Source organism: Ursus maritimus, unplaced genomic scaffold, assembly GCF_017311325.1.
Source record: "Ursus maritimus isolate PB19 unplaced genomic scaffold, ASM1731132v1 scaffold_2, whole genome shotgun sequence".
NCBI classification, from domain to species: domain Eukaryota; kingdom Metazoa; phylum Chordata; class Mammalia; order Carnivora; family Ursidae; genus Ursus; species Ursus maritimus.
In genome coordinates, this window is record NW_024424452.1 from 102686294 (window position 1) to 102696412 (window position 10119).

Here is a 10119-nt window from a genome sequence, read left to right on the forward strand (position 1 = left end):
TTTGAGAGTGTTATCTGGAGGCAGGGAGATTGACATGATGACCTCTAAAATAGAGGCCATCGTTGAAACTCTGTCTCTAAAAAGAAGGGCTTTTCAAACTTTCCTTCATGAAGTGTCCAGAAAAGGAGGGAAGAATGCAGGAAGAATCCAGTGATCAAAGGCCACCAGCCAAAGAGCCCGCCTCAAGCTGAAATCTCACATTTGATGTTAAAAAGTCATGTGATTTTTGCATTTGGGTCCATAAAATATTCATGTTTATTTCCATAGCAATCTCCCTCCTCCCCACAAAAACTCCTGGGGTAACAATGGCGCTCTAGATATACCAGGCTTCTCCAGAGGCTCTGTGGACCCCGGGCAAGGACAGACAGACCTTGGCCGTGAGCTCCCTGGTCACTGGAGGGACGCAGCTCCCATCTCAGGGGTGCACCGCGGCTGTGGAGCTCACAGGCCAGCTGCTCCGTCTGTTGCTGGAACATGAAGAGGGGGCACTGTTGCTTCTTCACCACATTTCCTGTTGGACAAACTGCCAGATGGCTCCCAGCCAGGCTGGTTGGTAAGCTGTGCGAAGAGCAAAACTTTTCCAATCCCCATGAGGCTCTATTTCCAAGGGAATTTGCAAGAATAGAAATTGTTTTGATCTTCAATCAAGATACAGAAAGATTCACTCCCTCCCCCTCCCTCCCACTTCTAGATCCCCAGCCACGTAAAGTAACACCCCCGCTGTGGAGAGTTTGCTCCCCGCCCTCCCTGCCAGCAGCCAGCCTCCCAGGGAAGCCTGTTCTGGCTTCTTCCTCTGAGGCATTGCTGTCTGGCCCGTGATGTTTCCTTCCGACCTGCCCCTCTCCGCCTCCAGCTCCCCTCTTCATCCACTTCAACAAAACAGCATCTTCCAGGAGCCAAAGTGTTGGGCTTTGTGGGGTGAACTGGGGTGCGGGGTTAGAAGAAGAGTGCCTTCCTTCTGGAGAACCAGAAAAAGGAAGACAGAGGGAATTGATATTTTTGAAGGCTCTAGGCTGGGTCCTCTACCTACAACATTTAATCTTTGTAAAACCCTGAAACACAGTTACAATTATTTCCATTTAACACGGAAGGTAAACTGAGACTCAAAGAGGTGAACTGAGATTTTAACACAAGCCCAGCATCGGTGCTAAGGAAAGGTTGCCTAGGTGAATGGATGAATGAGTAGATGAAGTCAACTGGGAAGCAAAGTCTGCCCCAGGGCCACCAGCAATCACTGTTGTCAGCTGAGTGCCACCCCCCCCCCCTTCCCGGCCCCTGCCTGCCCCAGGGAAATAGACTGACGGAGATTCTCTGGGCTTCTGCCGGGCAAAGCGAACTCTTCACCATCCTCCTTTCTCTTGCTGTGGAGGGTCTCCCATCAATGACAGATGAGGGCAGCAGTGGACACACTCAGCATTTGCCCAGAAGCCCGTATTACAACCCCAACAGGCCTAAAGCAGGCTTCTGTGCCCACCGGGGAGTGTTAGGAAAAAAGCTCTCTTGGAAGCCTGCCCGCCCTCCCCCCCACCCCCCCGGCTCTGGAAGTCTCCTGGGGTCTCCACCCTGGAGTCTGGGGTGGGACATCACCTAACCTTCTGCAACAGGCCTTCCTGACCCTGTTTGTTCTTTTCCAGAACCAGGCTTCCATGAGAACCAAGCCCACAAGGTATGGAGGTGAATGGGGCCTTCTTTTATTCTTTCTTCCTCTGTCTTCTTGCCTGGGTCTCTCTGACTTTGGCCCTAGCGCTCACTGACGTTGCTGAAGGCAAGGCGCTCCCACAGCCTGGCTCCCACACCGGAGACATCGGGGTGTTTGGTCAGGTCTGCTCCGCGGCATTGGGCATGGCGATGACAGCTGCCAGAGGCAGCATCTTGCCTCCACAGGAGGGAGGAGGGGAGGGGGCGGCGGGGGAGGAGGGAAGCAGGAGGAGGCCCCTGAGGTAGAAGGCCTGGTTTTTAGTCTGCGGTGGGTGGGCGGGTTGAAGGAGAGGCAGGAGCATCCGCAGGGACTGGGGTTTGACGGAGCAAGTGCTGTGCTTTGGCAGAGAGAGAAGAATGGAAAGGTTAGGAGCTGGGCGATGTTCTTGTCTCATATTGCTGTTGTTCTTAGAGCCCCCTGTCAGCAGCCCCGGCCTGGGAGCCCCCGGAGGCTCAGAGCTGTGTGTGTGGGGGGGTGTCACTAGGTAGCATTTTAAGTGAGTGGGAAAAGCGACTGGGGCTCAGACACAAAGCTGATGCTTTAATGAGTGTCCTCTCCTCTGCTGCGTGAGGTCGAGGGCTGGGCAGAGAGCAGCGGCTGCTTGGGGGTAAAGGGGATTCAGCTTCTGACGCTCCGCCAGCTACAGAGACCCGCCTCTGGAAAGCCCTCGCCCCTTTCTGCGTTCTTCTCCCCGCTTTGTGGAGCCCTGGGGTTCGCTCTCCCGGGGCGAGTGTGCATGCATGCATGCGGAAGGGTGGTGGGTACAGAGGGTGCGATTGGCGTGTGCCGGCCCCTCTCCCTTCCCATGAAACCTTCTTCAGACTGCCGGCTGCACCCCAGCGTTGGGCCAACCGCGTGGCAGCCCTCGGGTCGGGCAAGGTCCTGGGGCTGTGGGCAGCTACTTGGGAAGCGCCAGTGCCTCCCAGGCCGACGGGGGCAGGGATGCAAGGGGACACTCGGGTGCCATTACCCGAGGCCTCCAGCACCCGGGACTTGAGTGGGCTTGGCTGCCAGGGACAGGGAACCTGGAGTGCTGCTGGCAGGGCCCCTGGCCGCTTGCAGTGTAATGGCAGCAGCAGCCCGGGGCCAAGGAGCCCAGCGGCTTGAACTCACTTCCACTTTAGATTTTTGGGCTCAGAGAGGTCACCTGGCCCCGGTCACCTAGGGTCATTAGGGACGTGGCCTCAGGGGCAGCAGGCAGCTCATCCAGACGCTGGTGATGTGGGGCCTGCTGGATGGACCTCGGCATCCTCTGGGGGCCAGAGCAGGGCATGGATGGAGGACGGCTGCTGTCCCTCCTGCTTGGCAGTCGAAGAAAGTAGTCTTTTCCTGGTAAGCTCCTAGCACCTGACACTGTTCTCTTCCTGCCATGCACATACTGCTCTGTCCACCCAGCCCTTCTGGGATCCTCATGCAAAGAAACCCAGGACAACCAGCAGAAGAGGACTGGGTACCCATCTGGAGGGCTGTCCCCTCCTTCCCTATGGTACACATCCAGCCCCTCCTCCCCTCCTGGCCTCTGCCTCTCTGGGGACTCTCCCCAAGGAAAGCAGTGCCCCTTAGGTGCTTGGAGATCAGTGGGGAAGGAGGCTCTAGGGGAGTATGGTGCATTGTTCATTAGCTAAAAGCGAATCCGGCCCACGCCGTGCATTAGGGCCAGCTGGGCCACTACCCCGCAGCCCCCCACATCCCGCTGGCCTGCTGCTTGCTACTGTCTCTGGAGCTGGAGCCCGTCTCACCCTTCTGTGAGCCCTAATGGACACTGCTGTGTAGGAAGCGGCTCGGTGCTAATAGGAACCCGTTGCATTTGCTGCTAATCCCCTGCCACCTGAGATGGGTACGTGGGGAGCTTTGGGCACATTCACTGCCTGCAGAGGGACGGACGCTGCACGTGGGAACTGTGCTCCGAGGAGCAGCCCAGCCCACTGGTGCGTCACATATGCCTGTGCAGTTTGGTGGCACCGCTGGCCCGGGAGGCTGAATTCAACCACATGCGGAGAAGCGCGGCTGCATCGTGCTTCAGACGAGAGCCAAGGCAAGACGCCTTTATCCCTGCTCGTTTTAGAGGAGTCTGCTAGCCAGAGGTACGGACGCCAGTGACTTTACACACGGCAGCGGCTTCCGTATGTATGTACGCACGTGTTTCATTAGATGAAAGTCACACGATACACACACAGCCAGCCTTGCGTGTACATTTCCGGGTAGTTGGTGCATTCCAAGCACCGTGCAGCCGCCACACTCCGGGCTCAAAAAGGTTTTTTCCCCCAGAAGAGCACCCTTTACCCATTAAGCAATCACTCCCCACTCTCCCCTCCTCCCAGTCCCTGGCAACCACGGATCTGCTCTCTGTGTCTGTGGATTTGCCTGTTCTGAACATTTGCCATAGAAGAAATGACACGATATGTGATTCTGCTGGCTTTCACTTAGCATTGCGTCCTCACGGTGCGTCCGTGTGGTAACGCGGGTCAGGACCCCATTTCTTCTTATGGCCGAATAAGATAGCTTTGTATGGATGTACCGCACTTTACGGCCCGTCCGCAGGGAGACGCTGGGGTTGTTTCAGCTTTTTAGCTATTGTGAATAGCTGTGAACATTTGTGAATGAATATTTGTTTGAGTGTCTGTTTTCAATTCTTTGGAGAAAATCCCTAGGGGTGGAATTGCTGGGTCATATGGTAACTCAATGTTTCACTTTTTAAGGAAATACATTTTTATTTGACCCTCACAGCATCCCTGCGTGCTAGACAGGGTAGATATTAGAGAGCACTTCCAGTCTGCTCTCCCAACCCACCAACCCACCACACTGCCCTGCCTTCTCCCTGGGCCTGGGCCACGCGATGCCAGCCGCGACAGCAGGTGGAGTGGCCCTGATTGTAACCGACAGCTGGCTGAGTTCTCACTTCCCCTGAGCTCCCGTTGTCCCTACAGAGCCCCTCATTTTCCTGCCCTCCGGCCCATCTGCAAAAGTAGCTTCATTGAGCCTCCCCCTCGGGCAGCCCAGGAGAGTATGTGACCCAGAGGCTTGTCCACAACAGAAAGATCCATCTGCTTGTCTCTTCTCATCTGGGAGTTCAGCTGAACATCTCCTGTTTGCATCAGTGTTAACTCACTACCATCCCACAGGGACTTGACCGGCGCCCTTGCTTCAGAGGGCCTGAGTGACTTTCCAGAAGTCAGGCAAGGGAATAACAGCTCGACTTCCTGGCTGAAGCCTTCTGACTGGCCCCATTCTCTTATGCTCTCCCTTTCCTGACCTGCTCTGCGATACCAAGAACAGGAGCCCAGGCTCCTGGAGAAGAGTGAGGCCACAAACTCAGGCCGGAAGGATCCAAGGAGCCATGCGGTTAACCCCTGCCTTTGGGTGAGATTAGGCCCAAATCCTGAGGATTAGGCTGACTCCTGCCCGGAGAGCAGAGACATCTCTGATGGGAGGAGGGGGGGAGAAGTGGCAGACAGCCTGTCCTGGGGGACTTGGTAATTGTTCTGTTTCTTTAACCCATCCACGATCCCAGCCCTGGGGCCTATCCTTCTGCCCTCCCTCCTCCCTCCCCTCTTGCTACAAAATCTGCAGTTTGACTGCTTCAAAAAAGGGGCAGCCACTCCCAGATTTTATGGTTCTGAAAATGTCAAGACCAGTTGGGAGTTTTTTGTTTTTCCCTCCTGAAGAGAAGGATGGAGAAGAGCCCCAGAGAGGCATAGCTTCAGGGAAATCCTGAGCCTTAGGGGAAAAGTCTAGAGGACTTCCCTAGGACAGAAGCTTCTGACTTTTTATGACAGCTCCATTGATTCTGAAGAGCCCAGATGTCAGAATGGAATGTGTCGTCTGGTGTAAGGAGCGCTGGCCTGGCAAAGGACAGGGACTACCTTGGGGAGGAGGGAAGGAAGAGAGGTTGGCAGGGGGTTCCTGGGAGGTGGGCAGTGTTCTAGTCCTTGACCCAGATGGTGGTTACGTGGGGGTTGCTTTCCTCAAGCTTTCCATTTGTGTTTTGTGCATTTTTATAGATGTGTATTGTAACACTTTACAATAAAGAAGTTTAAAGAGAAAAAATCCTGGCCTCAGAGTCACAATATTTGGGCTCCGTCTTTTGTTTGTCATGACATCATAGGTTGATCAGTTTCCTGTCTCTGGTCCTCAGTCTCCACATCTATAAAATGGGGTCAACAGACCAAAACTCTCAGAAGGCTGTGAGGATAGACTAAGAAGTTGGGTGTTGTTGGTGCCTTGTAAGCTGTAAAGCATGATTCCGTGTGAAATATTATTTTGTTTTAGGGAGAGCCAGATCAAAGTGGATAGCCCCAGGAGAGCAGGGGCTGCTGATGGGAATGGGGCTGAGGAAAGGTCAGCAGCTAAGCTCTGAGTTTGGGGGGGAGGGTGGGGTGCTAGTTTCCTAAGGCTGCAGGTACAAATTACCAAAAACGGGGTGGCTTAAAACAACAGAAATTGATCCTTCCACAGTTTTTGGAGGCCAGAAGTCCGAAATCAAGGTATCAGCGGGGCCACACTTCCTCCAAAGGCTCCAGAGAAGTATCCTTCCCCACCTCTCCCTATTTTCTGGCTGCCCCCAGCACTCCTCAGCATTCCTTGGCTTATAGCTTATCACTCCCACATCTGCCTCCATCTTTCCACGGACTCCTTCTTTCTGTGTCTCTGTCATTGGCTTTAGGACCCACTCTAGTCCAACAACTTCATTTTAACTTAGTTATATGTGCAAAGATCTTATTTCCAAATAATGTCACTTTCACGGGACAAGCGGTTAGGATTCAACATATTTTGGGGGGGAACACAATTCAACTCACTACAGAGGTATTGGCTAGAGAGACAGCAACTCTGGACCCGGGCCCCACTTCCACCATTTTGTGGCCTTGAGTGTTGACTTCTCCAGTCTAAAGGAAAAAGTAAAGTAGGAAATTAGAATTTGTCGAATGCCTGTAACGTGATATAAGGCTATGGTGAGGTCGATGGGGTCATCCCTACTTTGCAGAGAAGGAGACTGAGGCTGGGAAAAGACATGAAGGTGACTCAATCCCACTGTAATATGAATCGTTTCCAGGAATATGAGAGGGAATGGAGTGCATGTTGACCCCTTCTGGGTTCAAATTCAATACAGTCAAAGTCTTATGATTTCATCAAATACCAGAGAGTTGATTCCTGTCCCCTAGTGAATTAAAGGATAGGAGATAAAAAAAAAATAATAAACCACCATTGAAACCAGAAACCAGGACTCGCACTGCCTTGTGGAAATGACGAAGCGTGCTAGACCCGACACAGGACACATAACGACGTATTTTCCTCTGCGCAGTGGCCAGTTCAGCTCAGAGCTCTGCTTTGCTTATGTGACATGGACAGCAAGAGCAAGACAGAGTCAAATCCCTGCTCTGTCGGCAACTACAGAGGTCCCCAGCTCCAGCCCCAAAGAGTTCTGACCCTTGAGGGCTATGACATCGGCTCCATCTTGGTTTTTAATGTTGCTGTTGGATTATCTGTGGGTGGTCAGCCTGTCCGTGTGTCCCGCTCAGACCGAGAGACCCACAGAGACCATCTGGTAAGCATTCAGCACGGCCCACTATTCAAGTACCTTCTAAATGTAAGCACTGTGCTTGGGGTGTAGAAGAGAGATGGGTTTTCCCACTCTAAGGAATTGGCCCTATTTCCGGGAGACATTTCCTCTTCCAAACCCGCTGGCCGGCTCCTTCCCTGGGGCCTAGCTCCCCAGCAGGTGAGAATTGATCTTCTCTTGCCCTGACCCTTTCCTGGGGCCACAGCAGCAGCTGCCAGCAGTTCTGGTCGTAGCCCCAGGTGCAGGGGAAAGGAAAAAACCGGTGATGTTTACTCATCTGACAAGTCTGAATAGAACCTTTCAGAAGGGCCTTTGGCCAGGCAGCCAGCAGAAACTGCTGCCAGGTCTCTCCACAGCCCCGGAGAAGCTGTCCACCGCAGCAGCTCCCTTTCAACAGATCGTTCCCTGAGAGAGGACTAGAGATGTCCCGGGCTTTGCTCCCTGCTACCTGGGCTGTGTTGGACGTGCCCAAAGGAGCCACAGCTGGAATCGGAATTCCAGAGGGCTCTCGGATCAATGGTTCCCAAACTTGAATCTGAGAGTCACCGAGGGCAGGGGTGCTCCGACTTCTGGATCACCTGGAAGGTTGTTAAAACAAGCTGGCATGGGGGTGCCTGGTGGCTCAGTCATTAAGTGGCAGACTCTTGATTTCAGCTCCGGTCATGATCGCAAGGTTGTGAGATTGAGCCCCAGATTGGGCTCTGAGCTGAGGAGGGAGTCTGCTTGTCTCCCTCTCCCTCTGCCTCTCTCCCCGCTCTTTCTCTCTCTGTCAAATAAAAAAATCTTTGGGGAGGGGAAAAAAAAAAACAGGATTACGTGGTCCCATCCCCAGCATCTCTAACTCAGTGAGTCTGGGGTAGAGGGAGAATTTGCATTAATAAGAAGTTTCCAGGTGTTGATGTCACTGGTCTGCAGACTACACGGTAAAGACAGGGGTCTAGGGCCAGAGTCTCAGGCCCCAGTCCAGGGGATTCTTAGTCAGAAGAGTGAGGCCCAGGAATCTGCCTGCTTAACAGGCTTGCAGGTCACGCTGAAACACAAGGTTTAGGAAACCAACGACTTAGATTCGCATTGTTAAATCAGGGCCCTAGGACCCCGCAAAGACACACTCAGGGGATGCTGAGGAGATGGGCTTTGAGCCCCTTTAGGACAAGGACAGTAACGTAGAGAGAGACACCTCTGTCCTGGGCAGCAAGAGCACGGAAGGGTTGTGAAATGCAAGTTCATTGCCGAGAGCCTGCTGGGGCCCCCCGAGATCAGTGGTCATCAGACACTTTGCTTTTTTAATGGGGGTCAACATCAGATAAAGCTGGTAGTTGTGGTTACATGCTAGGACTTCGCTCAGCCTGATTAAGGAGTGCCCCCACTTTGAGTTCAGAACCAGATAAGACTTCTGCATCTTCTTTCTCTCCCCAATTCCTTCTTCCTGCAATGGGTAATGTCAATTTCCCTCTGAGATTAGGAGGGAAAAGAGCTGGAGTCCTAATCAGCAGCTTAGAGCTTCTTACCCTCTCTGGGGCTTGGCCCGGTGAACGCCCATAGGACAGGGGAGATAGAAATGAATTGGGGTCTGCCCCTGGGGTGGGTCAGGCACTTGCTAGGGGAGCCCCCTGCAGGGGCCCACAGGGGTCTAGACTGGCAGCAGAACATAGTGTGGGAGAGGGGATACAGCAGGTGACGGTCCAGGTACCCTTAGAGCTGGGGGTCCCAAAGCAAAATGGCCAGGTTGTCCCCACAGGTGGGGCACAGTACAGGAGACAGTGGAGTACACAGACGGACGTGAGAATCATGGCAGTCCGGTCAGTTGAGGGGCCTTAACCTCTGTTAGGACCCCAGGTCTTGAGGAAGAAATGGAAAAAGCAGAGAGGGTAAATTGGTGTCTGCTCCCATGTTAGGTCTAATGGATGGTAGTGATTGTCTGGAGCGCTGGAGTTCTGGGTTCAGCAGAAGAAATAGGCAAGAGTGATACGATTAACAGCAGCTACCATGGGGGCCTTGGGGGGGATATGCCGTCTCTGGGTAGGAACACACAGTTCCCAGGGGCAGGGATTCACCATAAGACGGGAGGCGGGGTGCGCCTGGGTGGCTCAGTCGGTTGTGTTTGCCTTTGGCTCAGGTCTCAGGGTCCTGGGATCGAGCCCCACGTCAGGCTCCCTGCTCAGCGGGAAACCTGCTTCTCCCTCTCCCTCTGCCTCTCCTGCTGCTTATGCTCTCTCTTTCTCAAATAAATAAATAAAATCTTAAAAAAAAAAAAAACTGGTAGAGAGGCCTAGGTCCTCAGGGCAGAAGAAAAGGGGTGTTCAGAGCAAGGCAGAAAGCTGGTTGTCACGACTCCAGCCCATAGTCAGAGGTGGATAAAGTCAGGGTCTTCACGCACAGACCCAGGGCACAGGGGCTCCGGCGGCTTTAATCCCTCCCGCCCCTGGTCCAGGCCTGAGACAGACTGTGCCGTGGCCCCTGCTGGAGTGGGAACCAGGCGAAGCCTCCTGTTGAGCCAGCCTGGACTGACTCATTCCAGAAAGAAGACAAATGGGTTCCTCAGGGCTCCCGAGTCCTACTGGCAGTGCTGACCTCTCGGCCCTCACCTTACCCGCCTAGGCTCTGCTGAGTGACTGGCTGGGCCTGGACAAGTCATTTGGGAAGTGTCTGAGATCAGAAGAAAAATAACATAGCCAGGATCTGGGAGATACATTAATTTTTCCACCCTGTGTCCTGACACCACTTTTTCCATGCCATGCCTCTGCCTTCTTCCTGACCTCTGTGGCCCTGGCTGGGCCTCCTGACCTTGTTGCCTCATCTCATCCTTCAGAAGATAGTGAGCATCTGTTCAGGCAAAGCTCAACCCCGAGATCTCCCACCCAAG